Source organism: Pholcus phalangioides, unplaced genomic scaffold, assembly GCF_987345545.1.
Source record: "Pholcus phalangioides strain wild (caught in Gottingen) unplaced genomic scaffold, Ppha-v1.0 ptg000005l_1, whole genome shotgun sequence".
In the NCBI taxonomy this organism is placed as follows: Eukaryota; Metazoa; Arthropoda; class Arachnida; order Araneae; family Pholcidae; genus Pholcus; species Pholcus phalangioides.
This window is the reverse complement of record NW_028301598.1, coordinates 9207866-9228629: the sequence shown is the minus strand read 5'-3', so window position 1 is coordinate 9228629 and position 20764 is coordinate 9207866.

The window sequence follows — 20764 nt, the reverse complement described above, 5'->3', positions numbered from 1 at the left end:
AACAGCATAGAAAAAGGCTTCGTAAGTTTAAATCGGCAATAGATTGCTTCCATGGCATCTGTGGTACGTTTTTCACGTGTAAAAAAATTGGTAACGGCAGCCTTGTTACTATACTCTAACTAATTAAATGGACTTTAGAACAAACGACCAACAGGCACATTATGTTGTTCTTTCAAAAAAGCATCGCCTTGAATCATTGGATCCCCCCACACAAAGCATATACTGTACAAATGAGATGACTAAAAAAGAAAATTTTAGGGTTTATATCATTTGCAAATTTTTCGTATTCTCTGCCACCCCTGGAACGTAATCCCCGCGAATACGGAGGGACGACTGTACACGCGTTTTATCCATCCGTAATAGCTATCACGTTCTTTCCGGATCACCCTGTATATGCGATAAGTAGTTTCCTACAAAAAAAATCGGTATTATATAGAAAGCTATTATTCTATGGTAAACGCCGCTATTATTCTATGATAATTCACTGCACACATGTAGCATATGTAAGTTTCGTTCATTTAAAATGGAACCTTAAGTAATTCAAAGTATTGTTTGTCTCGTTCTTGTTGATAAAAAGGGTTTTTATACGCGTCTTTCTACCTATTCATTAAACTTTTAATAAAAATATTTTTTACAAATTGAATTTCAGAATACTGTATTCATTTTCATATCAACCATTCATACAAAAAGTAGCTGCAGATAATCCGCATCAAGAAATCCAGTTCTTTTTCTTAAAGTTTTGTGATCCGTTGAATACACGCAGGGAAATACGGTGCATAATTACCATTTTATATTTATTACACCTTAGTGCATAAAAAAACATGTTTCAATTGTGTCCGAAAAAATTTCGTTGATTGATGTCAAAAAATAAATATTTACATCAATTAAAACTATTACAAAATTGCCGAAAATATATTTTTTTAATTACCAAAGTTTGCCAAAATTTGCAAAACTGAGAGACTTAAAAAAATGAAAAATATAGATTTGTTATCGTTAAGATTTGTAAATTTCCGAAAATCTGCAATAAAAATTTTGACTGAGCAGAAAAATCTTCAAAAATTATGAAAATATTGAAAAGATCAGAAATTACAAAAAAAACACAAAATCATCGGTGGAAATTATCAGAATACTATTGAAAATCTTAAGAAAAAAATCTATAAAATTTGGTAAAAAGAATTTAAATGATAGGGAATGTCAATTTAATGATAAAAAAATATGAATAAATTATTGGGAAATTTTGGTTTTATGTACGAGAAATTTCTGGATTTATGTGCAATTTATGTATAGTATAATTTCTTAAAATATTTTGTAGATTTGAGATGTTTAATACCAATACACGAATTACATTTGCAACACAGAAATTTCTCAAGTATTCATACATTTTTCTAAGAACGTGTAGACTCCCATAAAAGATATTAAAATATAAGATATTAAAATATACAGCCCAAGCAGTGCTCAGAGAGTCAGTATAAATTAAATCAATTGAAATCAATTAAGTCTGAAAAGGAGGTCAAGAAATCTCTACTTAGGTGTCATAATCGGCAGGAAAGAACCACGTACGATGTTATCGCCCGCGTCGAACCTTGGGTTATTACGTTATTACCAATAATATATATAATATAACAATAATTTTAATAATTTATAACTCATATATACTGAATTGGAATAGGGGGCAACTTGCTGAATTGGATAGAATCGTGGTTAAGAGATAGGTCGCAACGAGTTATGGTGAACGGGGAATTCTCTGGTTGGACAGACGTCACAAGTGGAGTTCCTCAGGGAAGTGTCCTTGGCCCCATACTTTTTTCACTTTTTATCGACAAACTCGACCAGGGTATCGATGGAATTACTAGCAAATTCGCAGATGATGTGAAGCTAATGGGGGTAATCGGAAATGAAAGCGATAGGGAGTTGCTCCAGACCAACTTAAACAAGATTGCAGCATGGGCAAATGAATAGAGCATGACGTTTAGCGTAGATAAGTGCATGGTCGCTCATTTTGGTTCGAACAACCCACGGTTCTCTTACGAGTTGAATGGTGTCACTATCCCGGATGCAACTAGAGTCACCGATTTGGGAATTCTCATTGACGAGCGACTTAAGTTTTCTGAACATTGTTCAGCGGTTGTCAAAAAATCGAATAGAATGCTTGGTCTCATTTTCAAAAAGGTCTCTTCGCGTTCTCTTAAAGTCATTCTTCCGCTTTTTCGAGGCTTAGTTCGTCCTGGACTGGAGTATGCTGTAAGGTTTTGGAGACCATACCTACAGAGGGACATAGACTTGGTTGAAGGGGTGCAGAGAAGAGCTACGCGTGTCCTTATTGGCACACAGGGCTTGAGTTATGAAGAAAGACTTCATTTTTTGAATATGTTTACATTGGATGAACGCAGGTGTCGAGGAGATATGATCGAAGTGTTCAAAATTTTCAATGGGATGGATAGGATGGACCATGAACTTTTAGTACACCGCCAATCGACTGCTTTTACAAGGGGACACCAGTATCGATTGGTGAGGGACAATGCAAGGTTATGGTGTCGCAGGGAATTTTTCTCCAATAGGGTTGTTAATAAATGGAATAGCTTACCCCCGGAGGTAGTAAATTGTAACACAATTGACACGTTTAAAAAGAAATACGATAAACATGTTGGGGTAAATCGAGAAGCTCTGATCATTCTTAGAATAAGACAACCATAAGTATTCTTTATGGGCATTGTATAATATTTTATCATGTGTATATATTGTTTATAATTTGTGTTAATTGCATTTTTAATTGGGTTGCTGTATTTTTGAAACATATGACAACCATATTTTTATGGGCATCTTTTTATCAGCCACCTCGTTGGGCATTTTGCCTGTTGTGGCGTTGTATTTGTATTTGTATTTGTATAATATTATTTTCATTAAAATTGTTATAGTGGTCGGAAATTTTGTTTATTGAAGTGTTATCATGTTAGTTTTGATGAAACATTTTACCAATCATGTTCCGATTTCCGAAGATTTTCCTTCAAATTTGTTATTTTAGATTCTTATTATTTATAAATTTTTTTGCAGTTAGTTTTATTTGTTTTAATTAATTTAAATTTCTCGGGCCATATTTCTAAATTCTGATCACAAATCAATCTTTCATCTAATTGTCGAAAGATGGCGCTGCGTGGTTATCAATTTTCGCTCTGGTTTCGGTTTTTCCAAATTAAGTTGTATCTGGAAACAAAACCAAAAAATATAAGTAGGCGTTTTTGCTGTAAGGAATGTTTCCAGAGAAATAATATTTTCTAAAAAAAAATTAATTAATATTTTGCAAGAAATGTTAATGGGATTACAGTAGAACCTCTTGACAACGGACACCCATGGAGCCAAAAAATTTGTCCGCTAATGGGGAGATATGACATACAGTGGATCCTCGTTTATACGACTTTTACATTAATACGACCTTTGTCTTCGGTCGCTATTGGTTCTTATTAAAATGTATATGTTTCTGTAAAAGTGATACACACACCGGTGGTTATGCCTGATCACCAATCGTCCAGATAAAAAAGTTTCACTACAATTAACACTTACCGGTCATTATGAATAATTCCCAAATAAAGTTGTGAAGTCTGATAAAATACTTCACATGTATATGGAAAAACTTATAACCTTAATTCTCTTCATTAAACGAATTAATTATTTTTACTCGTACATGATACGTGCACTTTGCATATTTTGCAATAAAAATTAAAATAAGTGTGAAGAAAATGAAAACATTCATAACAGCATTACCAGTCTTGTAATGTTGGCTTTCTTCACACGATAACAACAAACAAAACCAACATTGCCATTCGAATTCACTGTCCTCGACAATGGGTTATGTTCAGTTTATTTAGAAATTAATTGACGATTTATCATATTTACGGGCTTGATATGATAAATTCTCGGTTTGTAACCAAAAATTAATAAATTAGAGATTGAAAAAAAATTATACGTTACTCGAGTTTACTATCCGCTAACGGGGAATGAAATACATCGAAGTCCTATTCCACGGAACCGGGGATTAGAAAAGTATCTGTTAACGGGTGGTGTCCGTTAGGGGAGGTTCCACTGTATTTTGAAAATGACGAATTTCTTTTCAAGCAATTTGTGAAATCATTAAAAACAGTTATTGTAAAAGATAAATGTTTTCTAAATTGTTCGGAAATATGTTAATTTCTTTCGCTATAGCGAGAACATTGCCGATGACTTCAATGCCCATACAACATTGCCAATTTTTTCTGGATTTTTGGGAGAATATGGTGGTTGTTTTCTGAATCGCCATGCGAACATTCTCACTCTCTAACTGGAAAGTTTAGAAAACACTGCAATTTTATGGAATTTGTGAAAAAAATGGCATTTTTGGAATATGGCTGTTTTATGAATTGCTAAGAAAAATTTGATAAGAAATTGCTTTTTTCAGTTGCCGAAACTACATATTCATTTTCTGAAATATCACGGGGCAAATTAATTATCCTCAATATCTCCTAGGTCAATGCAAGTGTTTTCAGCATTGTTGGAGTAATAAAATTTAGTTTCATTTTTGCAGTATTAGCCAGAATATGATTGTTTCAGCATTGGTAAGGAAACATTGTAATTTTTCTAAATTACTGAGAAAACATTATTTCTGAATTACTGTGAAAACATTATTTCTGAATTACTGTGAAAACATTATTTCTGAATGACTGTGAAAACATTGTCATTTTAGTATTGCCAATAGGACATTGCCGTTTTGTGCACTGTTAAAAGGAAGGACAATGTTTTTTATACAATTGTTAAAAAAAGAGAATGTTATTTTCAACAATATATACATTGTTGAAAGGAGAATTGATATTTTCTGCATCGTCAACAGGAGATTTCATTTCTTGCGTTGTTCAAAGGACATTCCCATTTTTTCACATTATTAAGAGAGCATTGTTATTTTTATCATTGTTAAGTGAATATTATCACTTTCTGCATTGTTAATAGGAGATTTCATTTTCATCATTCATTGTTGAAAGGACATTGCCATTTTTTATATTATTAAGTAAACATTTTCATTGTTGTGAAATTCTAGTGTTCACACTATTGTAAAGTGAACATTGCCACAGAAAGTGACAGTTTTATTATTCCAACAATACGTTCTTTTAACAAATTGTTAAAAGAACGTTGTTGGTTTACTGCAATTTCGAACTGATACTAAGTTATAATTTTCTGCATAGTTTAAGAGAGTGCTTGTAACAGTTGCATTGTCGAAAAAAAAAATCGTCACTTTCTGCATTGTTAAAAACCATTGTCATGATCACAGTGCATTTTTGTCCTCCACGTTCTTAATGAAACAACCCAGTTGATGCATTGCCAATACAGCACATCATCAGTTATGAAAACATTTTTAGTTCTATCAATATTAAAGGTTACCCCACAATGCTAAAAATCACATCGTTGCATAAAGTCAGTTGCTGCATTATTGGCAAAAAATGTTTCACCACCGAAAATTGCAACTAATTCATTAAAAATGAGTTTTAAAACCTCATTTTTTTCGAGTGATAATAAATAATTTAATTTGTATGATTTTCCAATCGGAATTCAAAATTCCGAGGCACTTATCGTATTAGACAAATCAAGACACTTTCGATTATCAATTAGTTATTATGGCCATATAATAACAATTATTAAATGGCCATATATTCAATTATTCATATTCGAACTTACCTTTCAGAGACGGCGCATCCGCTGCATTTGATGTAAAAATAAATTATAGTCGCGCAATGAATTATTTTCAAGTGAATTACAGACGCATAAAATGCACAAATGGAATTATTTGCATGTCGAAGAAAATGCAATTCTTTATTTTCTTCTTTCTCACCATAAGCGTAATTGCGGTTCCCATCATAATAGTGGGAAATAAACCGTAGGGAGGGGGGGGGGGGAGTTGTTGAAGATAATTTCGGGATTATACAATGATCTAATAAAAGGTAGTAAAAAAATAAAGGAAAGCAAATCCGCGTGCACAATAATGCAAAATGGAAGGATCGTTCGAGTAGTGATAATTGCCGGTCATTCCTCCATCAGCTGGACAGTGGCGAAGGCGTTGAACGTGACGTTCTTCTTGTGCTCGACGTTCTTCTTGCTGTGGCTATTGCTGCTGCTACTGACCGCAGTGGACGTCTCCCGACGATGTTTTTTCAGGACAGATTTCGGGAACATCTCGTTGCCACTGTCGGAACTAGTCGAGTCGTGACTGGTCAGAGAACCGGACCTAGTCACGCTGCTAGACCTAGGCTTAGCGGAATCACCACCACTACCACCACTAGCATTTTTAGAGTTCTTGCCGCTGACGAAGATCTTAGTCTCGAGTTGATGGCGATTGTGATGATGTCCCGATTGGGACTTCTTCTGGGACTTGGAACTGCTGTTGAATAGGATAGCGGTAGCCGGTCTGAGTTCGACAGCGCTGGGCCCGTGGGCTTTCCGGACCATCCTGGATGTGATCTGCGGGTCGCCGCTGCCCGAATTTTGCACCCAGACCCCGTACGACATCGGATAGGAACTCCAGAACTGCTGCAGGTTCCGAGTGTCCAGCTGACTTCTGGGCACCAGGAGCACCGGGTACCGGGCGTTGGCTCTCGTGGAAACCTTACTGGAACTGTTTGTTTTGAAGGACACCGGCTTGCTACTGCTGCCGGAGTTCCCGTTGGGCCTACGGTGAGGTTTTGGCGATGCGAGCCCCAATAGGATCGGCAGAGCGTCGTTTGGTATCGAAGGTCCGTCGTCGTCGTCTTCTGGGACCTTGAAAGTACTGGTCAATAGCTTCGCTGGTTCTCGCTGTCGTTTCTCTGGTGGTCTCTCCCGGGCACCTTTCGTCGCTGCGACAAGGATCTCTCTGTCGGTGGCCACGGTTTTACGACGGGCGTTTTCCAGGAAAAGCTTCTGGTCCGTAGAAGGTTGGCGTGATTTGTTCAAGTTGCCGTTGGATGTGTGATGTACATTCTTGCCGAACTCTGTTTGACTAGATGGCGGTAGTGACGTAGAGGGATTGATTTTAGTCAGCGTGGCCAGTCTTAAATGCGGAGGTTTCTCTGGTAGTTCCGGGCCTTTCTTCTTCATCCTGGGTGGTATCTCAGGCGGCTCATCGTCATTCCCCTTGGCTGGCTTACTGTCCGGTATCCTGGGAGTGCTAGCCAGTCTATGTTTATCACCAGGTTCGTCTTGAGGTACTCCCATGTTTCCCCAGTTCAACTATTGATTTCTAGAGCTGAATCATCTCAACACGCGCACAGATACATCCATTTCGACGTAAGTTGCAGCGAAATCAAGTCACTGGTATTCGCTAAAATATTCACAACGTTATGAGGGAAAAACAAAATAATAGACGGCCGTAAAAGAAGTCACAAAAGCCACAACAAAACGGTAATGAGCGTAATCCAACAGAGTGAGACGACGGCACTCGCGGGGACATACAGTTATAGGAAGGGAGCACGTATATAGAGAAACCTAGTGTTGTCGAAGGACGGCAGGTCACTAGAACTTGTTCGCATGGTGTACGAAAACAGAATGACTGATTATTTCCTCGAGCATGGGATCAACATCGTGGCGGGGTTGCAATAATAAGACCAGTAAGAATCTTCTTCTTTACCGTTGTTCTTGTCCGACGTCGCCAACAGAAACCGAAACCAGTCGAAAACGTCGCCAAGTGCAAGAAATTGACGATTAATCAATTACAGGCCTATTACGTTACTTAAGGTTTTGAGAAAAACGGCAGAAACATCATGTGCTTTCGATTTTTTGGTATTTAAGAAGATTAACTAAGAAATGAAGTAGCTATTGTTATTTTTATATTTTATGACTTAAACTATTATTATTTTTAAATTATCGCTTATTAGTTTCAGAAATTCAAACATTTTTCACGCAAACTGGAAGCGAAAACATTTTTACAAAATTTTAGAGAGTATTTGTTTAAAATAAATGTTATTCGTTGTATCGAGTCAAATTATATTCCATTATTATATTTGCATTATATTCATTATTTTATTTAAATACATACATTATTATATACAAATATAAAAAACTAAAAAAAAAAGTTTTATAAATTGCTTTGTAAAATCTATTTGGAAACATTGTAGTTATTTAAAGTTATTTCAAGTTATTTTTAATTTCAAGTTATTTCAAGTTATTTTTAATTTCAAGTTATTTCAAGTTATTTCAAGTTATTTTTAATTTCAAGTTATTTCAAGTTATTTTTAATTTCAAGTTATTTCAAGTTATTTTTAATTTCAAGTTATTTCAAGTTATTTTTAATTTCAAGTTATTTCAAGTTATTTTTAATTTCAAGTTATTTCAAGTTATTTTTAATTTCAAGTTATTTCAAGTTATTTTTAATTTCAAGTTATTTCAAGTTATTTTTAATTTCAAGTTATTTCAAGTTATTTTTAATTTCAAGTTATTTCAAGTTATTTTTAATTTCAAGTTATTTCAAGTTATTTCAAGTTATTTTTAATTTCAAGTTATTTCAAGTTATTTTTAATTTCAAGTTATTTCAAGTTATTTTTAATTTCAAGTTATTTTTAATTTCAAGTTATTTTTAATTTCAAGTCATTTCAAGTTATTTTTAATTTCAAGTTATTTCAAGTTATTTTTAATTTCAAGTTATTTCAAGTTATTTTTAATTTCAAGTCATTTCAAGTTATTTTTAATTTCAAGTTATTTCAAGTTATTTTTAATTTCAAGTTATTTCAAGTTATTTTTAATTTCAAGTTATTTCAAGTTATTTTTAATTTCAAGTTATTTCAAGTTATTTTTAATTTCAAGTTATTTCAAGTTATTTTTAATTTCAAGTTATTTCAAGTTATTTTTAATTTCAAGTTATTTCAAGTTATTTTTAATTTCAAGTCATTTCAAGTTATTTTTAATTTAAAGTCATTTCAAGTTATTTTTAATTTCAAGTTATTTCAAGTTATTTTTAATTTCAAGTTATTTCAAGTTATTTTTAATTTCAAGTTATTTCAAGTTATTTTTAATTTCAAGTTATTTCAAGTTATTTTTAATTTCAAGTTATTTCAAGTTATTTTTAATTTCAAGTTATTTCAAGTTATTTTTAATTTCAAGTTATTTCAAGTTATTTTTAATTTCAAGTTATTTCAAGTTATTTTTAATTTAAAGTTATTTCAAGTTATTTTTAATTTAAAGTTATTTCAAGTTATTTTTAATTTCAAGTTATTTCAAGTTATTTTTAATTTCAAGTTATTTCAAGTTATTTTTAATTTCAAGTTATTTCAAGTTATTTTTAATTTCAAGTTATTTCAAGTTATTTTTAATTTCAAGTTATTTCAAGTTATTTTTAATTTCAAGTTATTTCAAGTTATTTTTAATTTCAAGTTATTTCAAGTTATTTTTAATTTCAAGTTATTTCAAGTTATTTTTAATTTCAAGTTATTTCAAGTTATTTTTAATTTCAAGTTATTTCAAGTTATTTTTAATTTCAAGTTATTTCAAGTTATTTTTAATTTCAAGTTATTTCAAGTTATTTTTAATTTCAAGTTATTTCAAGTTATTTTTAATTTCAAGTTATTTCAAGTTATTTCAAGTTATTTTTAATTTCAAGTTATTTCAAGTTATTTTTAATTTCAAGTTATTTCAAGTTATTTTTAATTTCAAGTTATTTTTAATTTCAAGTTATTTTTAATTTCAAGTCATTTCAAGTTATTTTTAATTTCAAGTTATTTCAAGTTATTTTTAATTTCAAGTTATTTCAAGTTATTTTTAATTTCAAGTCATTTCAAGTTATTTTTAATTTCAAGTTATTTCAAGTTATTTTTAATTTCAAGTTATTTCAAGTTATTTTTAATTTCAAGTTATTTCAAGTTATTTTTAATTTCAAGTTATTTCAAGTTATTTTTAATTTCAAGTTATTTCAAGTTATTTTTAATTTCAAGTTATTTCAAGTTATTTTTAATTTCAAGTTATTTCAAGTTATTTTTAATTTCAAGTCATTTCAAGTTATTTTTAATTTAAAGTCATTTCAAGTTATTTTTAATTTCAAGTTATTTCAAGTTATTTTTAATTTCAAGTTATTTCAAGTTATTTTTAATTTCAAGTTATTTCAAGTTATTTTTAATTTCAAGTTATTTCAAGTTATTTTTAATTTCAAGTTATTTCAAGTTATTTTTAATTTCAAGTTATTTCAAGTTATTTTTAATTTCAAGTTATTTCAAGTTATTTTTAATTTAAAGTTATTTCAAGTTATTTTTAATTTAAAGTTATTTCAAGTTATTTTTAATTTAAAGTTATTTCAAGTTATTTTTAATTTCAAGTTATTTCAAGTTATTTTTAATTTCAAGTTATTTCAAGTTATTTCAAGTTATTTTTAATTTAAAGTTATTTCAAGTTATTTCAAGTTATTTTTAATTTCAAGTTATTTCAAGTTATTTTTAATTTCAAGTTATTTCAAGTTATTTCAAGTTATTTTTAATTTCAAGTTATTTCAAGTTATTTCAAGTTATTTTTAATTTCAAGTTATTTCAAGTTATTTTTAATTTCAAGTTATTTCAAGTTATTTTTAATTTCAAGTTATTTCAAGTTATTTCAAGTTATTTTTAATTTCAAGTTATTTCAAGTTATTTCAAGTTATTTTTAATTTCAAGTTATTTCAAGTTATTTTTAATTTCAAGTTATTTCAAGTTATTTTTAATTTCAAGTTATTTCAAGTTATTTCAAGTTATTTTTAATTTCAAGTTATTTTTAATTTCAAGTTATTTTTAATTTCAAGTTATTTCAAGTTATTTTTAATTTCAAGTTATTTCAAGTTATTTTTAATTTCAAATTATTTCAAGTTATTTTTAATTTCAAGTTATTTCAAGTTATTTTTAATTTCAAGTTATTTCAAGTTATTTTTAATTTCAAGTTATTTCAAGTTATTTCAAGTTATTTTTAATTTCAAGTTATTTTTAATTTCAAGTTATTTTTAATTTCAAGTTATTTCAAGTTATTTTTAATTTCAAGTTATTTCAAGTTATTTCAAGTTATTTCAAGTTATTTCAAGTTATTTTTAATTTCAAGTTATTTCAAGTTATTTTTAATTTCAAATTATTTCAAGTTATTTTTAATTTCAAGTTATTTCAAGTTATTTTTAATTTCAAGTTATTTCAAGTTATTTTTAATTTCAAGTTATTTCAAGTTATTTTTAATTTAAAGTTATTTCAAGTTATTTTTAATTTCAAGTTATTTCAAGTTATTTTTAATTTCAAGTTATTTCAAGTTATTTTTAATTTAAAGTTATTTCAAGTTATTTTTAATTTCAAGTTATTTTTAATTTCAAGTTATTTTTAATTTCAAGTTATTTTTAATTTCAAGTTATTTTTAATTTCAAGTTATTTTTAATTTCAAGTTATTTTTAATTTCAAGTTATTTTTAATTTAAAGTTATTTCAAGTTATTTTTAATTTAAAGTTATTTCAAGTTATTTTTAATTTAAAGTTATTTCAAGTTATTTTTAATTTAAAGTTATTTCAAGTTATTTTTAATTTAAAGTTATTTCAAGTTATTTTTAATTTAAAGTTATTTCAAGTTATTTCAAGTTATTTTTAATTTCAAGTTATTTCAAGTTATTTTTAATTTCAAGTTATTTCAAGTTATTTTTAATTTCAAGTTATTTCAAGTTATTTTTAATTTCAAGTTATTTCAAGTTATTTCAAGTTATTTTTAATTTCAAGTTATTTCAAGTTATTTCAAGTTATTTTTAATTTAAAGTTATTTCAAGTTATTTTTAATTTAAAGTTATTTCAAGTTATTTTTAATTTAAAGTTATTTCAAGTTATTTAAAGTTATTTTTAATTTCAAGTTATTTCAAGTTATTTTTAATTTCAAGTTATTTCAAGTTATTTCAAGTTATTTTTAATTTCAAGTTATTTTTAATTTCAAGTTATTTTTAATTTCAAGTTATTTCAAGTTATTTTTAATTTCAAGTTATTTCAAGTTATTTCAAGTTATTTCAAGTTATTTCAAGTTATTTTTAATTTCAAGTTATTTCAAGTTATTTTTAATTTCAAATTATTTCAAGTTATTTTTAATTTCAAGTTATTTCAAGTTATTTTTAATTTCAAGTTATTTCAAGTTATTTTTAATTTCAAGTTATTTCAAGTTATTTTTAATTTAAAGTTATTTCAAGTTATTTTTAATTTCAAGTTATTTCAAGTTATTTTTAATTTCAAGTTATTTCAAGTTATTTTTAATTTAAAGTTATTTCAAGTTATTTTTAATTTCAAGTTATTTTTAATTTCAAGTTATTTTTAATTTCAAGTTATTTTTAATTTCAAGTTATTTTTAATTTCAAGTTATTTTTAATTTCAAGTTATTTTTAATTTCAAGTTATTTTTAATTTAAAGTTATTTCAAGTTATTTTTAATTTAAAGTTATTTCAAGTTATTTTTAATTTAAAGTTATTTCAAGTTATTTTTAATTTAAAGTTATTTCAAGTTATTTTTAATTTAAAGTTATTTCAAGTTATTTTTAATTTAAAGTTATTTCAAGTTATTTCAAGTTATTTTTAATTTCAAGTTATTTCAAGTTATTTTTAATTTCAAGTTATTTCAAGTTATTTTTAATTTCAAGTTATTTCAAGTTATTTTTAATTTCAAGTTATTTCAAGTTATTTCAAGTTATTTTTAATTTCAAGTTATTTCAAGTTATTTCAAGTTATTTTTAATTTAAAGTTATTTCAAGTTATTTTTAATTTAAAGTTATTTCAAGTTATTTTTAATTTAAAGTTATTTCAAGTTATTTTTAATTTAAAGTTATTTCAAGTTATTTTTAATTTAAAGTTATTTCAAGTTATTTAAAGTTATTTTTAATTTCAAGTTATTTCAAGTTATTTTTAATTTCAAGTTATTTCAAGTTATTTCAAGTTATTTTTAATTTAAAGTTATTTCAAGTTATTTCAAGTTATTTTTAATTTCAAGTTATTTCAAGTTATTTTTAATTTCAAGTTATTTCAAGTTATTTTTAATTTCAAGTTATTTCAAGTTATTTCAAGTTATTTTTAATTTCAAGTTATTTCAAGTTATTTCAAGTTATTTTTAATTTCAAGTTATTTCAAGTTATTTTTAATTTCAAGTTATTTCAAGTTATTTCAAGTTATTTTTAATTTCAAGTTATTTCAAGTTATTTTTAATTTCAAGTTATTTCAAGTTATTTTTAATTTCAAGTTATTTCAAGTTATTTCAAGTTATTTTTAATTTCAAGTTATTTCAAGTTATTTCAAGTTATTTTTAATTTCAAGTTATTTCAAGTTATTTTTAATTTCAAGTTATTTCAAGTTATTTTTAATTTAAAGTTATTTCAAGTTATTTTTAATTTAAAGTTATTTCAAGTTATTTTTAATTTAAAGTTATTTCAAGTTATTTAAAGTTATTTTTAATTTCAAGTTATTTCAAGTTATTTTTAATTTCAAGTTATTTCAAGTTATTTCAAGTTATTTTTAATTTAAAGTTATTTCAAGTTATTTCAAGTTATTTTTAATTTCAAGTTATTTCAAGTTATTTTTAATTTCAAATTATTTCAAGTTATTTTTAATTTCAAGTTATTTCAAGTTATTTTTAATTTCAAGTTATTTCAAGTTATTTTTAATTTCAAGTTATTTCAAGTTATTTCAAGTTATTTTTAATTTCAAGTTATTTTTAATTTCAAGTTATTTTTAATTTCAAGTTATTTCAAGTTATTTTTAATTTCAAGTTATTTCAAGTTATTTCAAGTTATTTCAAGTTATTTCAAGTTATTTCAAGTTATTTTTAATTTCAAGTTATTTCAAGTTATTTCAAGTTATTTCAAGTTATTTTTAATTTCAAGTTATTTCAAGTTATTTTTAATTTCAAATTATTTCAAGTTATTTTTAATTTCAAGTTATTTCAAGTTATTTTTAATTTCAAGTTATTTCAAGTTATTTTTAATTTCAAGTTATTTCAAGTTATTTTTAATTTAAAGTTATTTCAAGTTATTTTTAATTTCAAGTTATTTTTAATTTCAAGTGATTTTTAATTTCAAGTTATTTTTAATTTCAAGTTATTTTTAATTTAAAGTTATTTCAAGTTATTTTTAATTTAAAGTTATTTCAAGTTATTTTTAATTTAAAGTTATTTCAAGTTATTTTTAATTTAAAGTTATTTCAAGTTATTTTTAATTTAAAGTTATTTCAAGTTATTTCAAGTTATTTTTAATTTCAAGTTATTTCAAGTTATTTCAAGTTATTTTTAATTTCAAGTTATTTTTAATTTCAAGTTATTTCAAGTTATTTTTAATTTCAAGTTATTTCAAGTTATTTTTAATTTCAAGTTATTTCAAGTTATTTTTAATTTCAAGTTATTTCAAGTTATTTTTAATTTCAAGTTATTTCAAGTTATTTTTAATTTCAAGTTATTTCAAGTTATTTTTAATTTCAAGTTATTTCAAGTTATTTCAAGTTATTTCAAGTTATTTTTAATTTCAAATTATTTCAAGTTATTTTTAATTTCAAGTTATTTCAAGTTATTTTTAATTTCAAGTTATTTCAAGTTATTTCAAGTTATTTTTAATTTCAAGTTATTTCAAGTTATTTCAAGTTATTTTTAATTTAAAGTTATTTCAAGTTATTTTTAATTTCAAGTTATTTCAAGTTATTTTTAATTTCAAGTTATTTCAAGTTATTTCAAGTTATTTTTAATTTCAAGTTATTTCAAGTTATTTCAAGTTATTTTTAATTTAAAGTTATTTCAAGTTATTTTTAATTTCAAGTTATTTCAAGTTATTTTTAATTTCAAGTTATTTTTAATTTCAAGTTATTTCAAGTTATTTTTAATTTCAAGTTATTTCAAGTTATTTCAAGTTATTTTTAATTTAAAGTTATTTCAAGTTATTTTTAATTTCAAGTTATTTCAAGTTATTTTTAATTTCAAGTTATTTCAAGTTATTTTTAATTTCAAGTTATTTCAAGTTATTTTTAATTTCAAGTTATTTCAAGTTATTTTTAATTTCAAGTTATTTCAAGTTATTTTTAATTTCAAGTTATTTCAAGTTATTTCAAGTTATTTTTAATTTGAAGTTATTTCAAGTTATTTTTAATTTCAAGTTATTTCAAGTTATTTTTAATTTCAAGTTATTTCAAGTTATTTTTAATTTCAAGTTATTTCAAGTTATTTTTAATTTCAAGTTATTTCAAGTTATTTTTAATTTCAAGTTATTTCAAGTTATTTTTAATTTCAAGTTATTTCAAGTTATTTTTAATTTCAAGTTATTTCAAGTTATTTCAAGTTATTTTTAATTTAAAGTTATTTCAAGTTATTTTTAATTTAAAGTTATTTCAAGTTATTTTTAATTTAAAGTTATTTCAAGTTATTTCAAGTTATTTTTAATTTAAAGTTATTTCAAGTTATTTTTAATTTAAAGTTATTTCAAGTTATTTTTAATTTAAAGTTATTTCAAGTTATTTTTAATTTCAAGTTATTTCAAGTTATTTTTAATTTCAAGTTATTTCAAGTTATTTTTAATTTCAAGTTATTTCAAGTTATTTTTAATTTCAAGTTATTTCAAGTTATTTCAAGTTATTTTTAATTTAAAGTTATTTCAAGTTATTTTTAATTTCAAGTTATTTCAAGTTATTTTTAATTTCAAGTTATTTCAAGTTATTTTTAATTTCAAGTTATTTCAAGTTATTTTTAATTTCAAGTTATTTCAAGTTATTTTTAATTTCAAGTTATTTCAAGTTATTTTTAATTTCAAGTTATTTCAAGTTATTTCAAGTTATTTTTAATTTCAAGTTATTTCAAGTTATTTTTAATTTCAAGTTATTTCAAGTTATTTTTAATTTCAAGTTATTTCAAGTTATTTTTAATTTCAAGTTATTTCAAGTTATTTTTAATTTAAAGTTATTTCAAGTTATTTTGGAAACATTGTAGAAACATCTATGAAAAAAAGTTGCAAGAATATTTCGAAAAATATTTCTTCAGTATCTTGTGAAGAAACTTGAAAAAAAATTCTAAAAGAAAAAATATTTCTAAAATTCTGAGAGAAACATTCTTAAATCAACGTAATATTTTTCAATTGAAAAAAATAAATAAAAAAATTGGTTAAATTCTTAAAAATATATATTCTTTAAATTTTTTAGAGAAGTAAGATTTCAGGAAAATTTCTGATTGGAAACAGTTTTTCAAAAATTCTAAAAAAAATTATTTCTGAAACATAACTACTGAAAAAAAAAATTTAATTTAACGATAATGCGCGTTTAGAAATTATTAGATGAAATTTTCTGTCAAAAATGTTTAAAGATATAGAATTAAATCAATTTACAATATTCTTTAAATAAAATAAAAACAAATAATTGAATTTGTTAATGGTTTTTGCTTCTTCAAGAAATATGCGTTGAAAAATTCACTGGGAAAATCGAATTTGCTTTGAAATTTTGAAAGTAATTTATAAACTCATTCGACAATTTTTTTAATGGAAAAAAATAAATTGAATAATCTAAATTTTTTTTAGAAAAGCAATAAAAAATATATTGGTAAAGAAAAGTAAAATTTCGAAAAAAACCTTAACTAAATATATATATATATTTTAAAACTTTTACCAAAAATTTATTAACTAATCTGAAATTTTTCAAATAATCTTAAAGTAAGTACTGTAGATATTTCTCAAGAATCTCTGGTTGATATCTTTAAGGGGTCTCTTACCTTTTAAAATGATAAAAACTTTCTTATGCAGATGTATTATTAAAAATATTATTTATCCATTATTCATTGATTTTTTCCTTCAAATTTTTACTACATATATTTCATTGTGTACGGTATCCTCCGCCACAAGTGCTCGGTACTTCGCATCAACTAGCAACGGCATATCCTCCGCCAGTACATGAATGAATGAACGCCAGGGGCTCTGCCACCGGACTTATCCCGTTGCCGAGATCTCTTCCAGCCCAGCTTCGTGGCAGAGTCTGGGACAAAGTGAGTACACCTAACAGTCTGAGTGTGTAGCTAGTGTTGTGTTTGATATTTCAGTGCTGCCATCTATACTTCAAATTGGGAGTGAAGTGTAATGATTGAATATTTGTAACGTTGTAGGCCTGTTGCTCTCTGTGGCGAGACTTTTTCACGGGGAGATTGGCTCGCATTCGCGCCTTGAAGCTGGAAACCTCCGCCAGTACAAAATTTTCATACCTCCAATACATAATTCTTTACAAATTTCAAACAAACGCATTAAAAACATTTTTCGCGCCTGATAAAATTGCATGAAATGAATGCAATTGAATTAAAAAATAATGCAAAATAATGAAAACTGTTCAGTTAATAATGATGAAAAAGACCAAGATTTTTATCATCTGAATTTCATTCTAAACCAAATTTCAAATTTTTAAAAACTTAAAAATTTGAAATTTTTTTTATAACCCAAGTGTTTATGAACGAATCTCAAATCTTTTTATCATTTTATGAACTGAAGAGTTTCTTTTATTCTGAATCAACTTTTACTCAATTTCATCAATGTCATGTTATTTTATTATGTGCGCAAGTTGCTTTTAATGCGTTTTTCCTCGAAAATTGATAAACAATTAAGTATTACAGATACGTAAGATTTTTTACTGGAATAGGATAGCAATCAAACATGTTTTAAAAATTTTAAATAAAGCAATGGATAAATAATATTTTTAATATATAAAAAAAATATTTCTACATAAGAATGTTAAAAGTTAAGAGACCCCTTAAAAAAAATAAGAAATTCCAAAATTTTTGCCATGAACTTAAATGAGCACCGGAAGCAAAAAAGTATTCGCTCATCACGTGAGCGTAGCATTTCTAAAAAAACATAAAGAAAAATATTTCTTGAAAAAATAATAATTCACGTTCCTGAAGCTCATTTTTTTGGAATATCTGTACATATTCGCAATAAGAAAAAAAAATAAAAAAATATTGAAACACGGACCAATAGTATTTTCTGCCGTCCCATTATTATAAATTACCGTAATGATCACGGAAATATCAATGAAGACATCATATATTTTATTATCGGGACCCGAAACCACTCATGCTCTTCCCGGTATCATTCCTGAGAAAAGCCGCCAGGAATAAAATAATAATAAATACGCATATATATATGTACCCGCGTTCATATGACCGTGTAATAAAAGTAAATAAATGAATTTATGTTGGTAGAAATCGAATGGGGGGATGAGAAAAATCAGATCAGCCACACGGCGGTGTGTTTACATGTCTGGCTCAATGCTTCATTTAACAAGGAGTCGTTCAACTTCGAAACCTTGAAATCATCATCATTCCCAGTCAATATTTATTGGATCTGAAAGTGAAAATACTGTAAACAATATACACGAGATCGAAAGTACTTTCTACTGTTCTTGATTCAATTGTTTTCTTGATAATTGAGTAGAAGGTCTATGGCAACGGGAGGTTAGGTGTTGTTTAGGTAATTTTCAATATGGTAGGAGCTTTTTTCGTGTGGCATGTTTTCATCATTCAAATCGAAATACGATTGGAATGTTGAGCATGTAATGACTGATAACTGAGACGGTTTTCAAGTTCATAACTCTCTCATTGGTAATATTTTATTTATCACATAAATGCTGATGAGGAGTAAGTAGAAGTAGACCTTCTAGCATTTTAATGAGTCACTTCCAGTTTTTATAGAATTTTATTTTGTCACTTTAATATCTACTAGTAATTTCTTGTGTCACTTACAGACCATCTAGTTGGTGCTCAGACTGCAAAAAAAAAAAAAAAAACCTGTAAAAAAAACCAACTTAAATCTTACTTTTAGACATTTTTGTATGACATACAAACCACATAAAATTTTATTGTGACAATCCTAGACCTTGTAGTCTATTCTCGTGTCACTTTCAGACGTTTCAGCATTTAATTTAACATTGTAATATTTTATAGTGTTACTCTTTCAGAAGTTCTTATACTCTATTATGGCACTTGCAGATCTTCTATCATTTTATTGGGTAACTTCTAGACGTTCCAGCATTTATTGCGTCACTTACAAACCTTCTAGACGTTTATTAAGTCACTTAAAGATCCATAAGATCCCCCTTCCTTCAGCATTCTATTGTCTTATCTATACTAGTCTTTCAGATCTCTGGCATTATATTGTGACACTTTCAGACCTAACATTTTATTGTGTCCTTTCTAGGCCTCCTAACATTTTCATGACTTACATTCAGACCTTAAAGAATTTTATTCATACTTCAAGAACTTCTGGAATTTTACTGTTTTGCTGCATCCTTTCAGACCTTTTAATACTTTATTGTGTCACTTCTAGACCCTCTAGCGTTTCATAGTGTCACTTCGAGACCTTCAAACGTATTATTGTTCTACTTTCGAGATCTTCTAACATATTATTGTGCAACTTCTAGACCTTCATTTCCAGATCAAACATTTTATTTTGTCATTCCCAGACCTAACATTTTGTTGTGTCACTTCCAGACCTAACATTTTATTGTGTCATTCTTAGATTTGATATTTTGTCGTGTCACTTCCAGACCTAACATTTTGTTGTGTCATTCCCAGACCTAAAATTTTGTTGTGTCACTTCCAGACTATTTAGCAGTTTATTACGTCACACTCCCAGACATAACACTAAGAAGTGACACTTTTATATTATGTCACTTACAGACAGAGCGAACTTTATGGTCGGTTTGTTGCACGTTATGTAATTTTCAAATGCTCTCAACATGTCGCACACATCGATGCTAACCTCAAACATCCACGATTCAAATATTTGTAGACGTACTTTCTAAGATATTAAAGAAATATAAATGGATTAATAAAGGAAAAACATGATAGAGAGAGAAGCCTTGCCGGTATCGAAATCAACAGGAAAATGCCAAAATCGACTCACTTTCGATCGTTTACCATAAGCTTCTTTCCGTTGCAGTTTTTGGAAACATTACCTTAAATACTTTTTAATTACATTGCGGATTACACGTTTATCCACGATTAATGTGAGATTAATGATGGAAATATTCGCACATTAATCCTCTTTAGCCTATAATTATTTCGGCTTCAAGGATTTTTATCCGTGAGAGAGTTTAAAAAGAAGCACTTTCATTATTCCTTACACTTCCTTGATACATATATATGTTTTTCTTCCCTCTTATCATATATTTAATGATTACGATCATATTTCGTTGCAGACGTCACGAATGAGAAATAGCACCAAATGGCGATAAGTTGCCAAAAATGTCGCTACTTGTTAAGATGTCGGGTTTTACTTTAGTTTTTTTGCCTTCCTACGTCGTGTTCCCTAAACCGAAACCAAACAGGTGTGAGAGGAGGAATTCATGGATATAGAATAGATGATGGAAGATATAGAAAACCTTATGGTTTTGGAATTTAGAGAGAATATCGATTTTGAAAATGCTGCGATCTCTCAGATGCTATAAAAAGTCAGAAATATCTTTTTTTTCCGTACCGTATAAGCCGCGGCTTATCTTTTATGCAGCACATCGCGCGCGTGGTAATCTTTTCCATGTATCAAATTAGAGACGTTTCTTTGATTTGAATAACTTTTGTTATTGCAGCACGGTGTATTTTAGAGAAGATTCTTCTGAAATATTTGTTGGATTTTTATTTCATATTAAAAAAAAATTATTTTTTGATTTGAAAGTTTTCAAGTTAGAAAATTATTTTTAAATTTTTAGATTTTTAAAAGTTTTTTTAAATGGGTTTAAATTATTTTTTTTTTGTAAATTTGTGAATTTTTTTAATGAACTTTTATATAGAATTTTTGAAAATTATTAGAGATTATTTTAA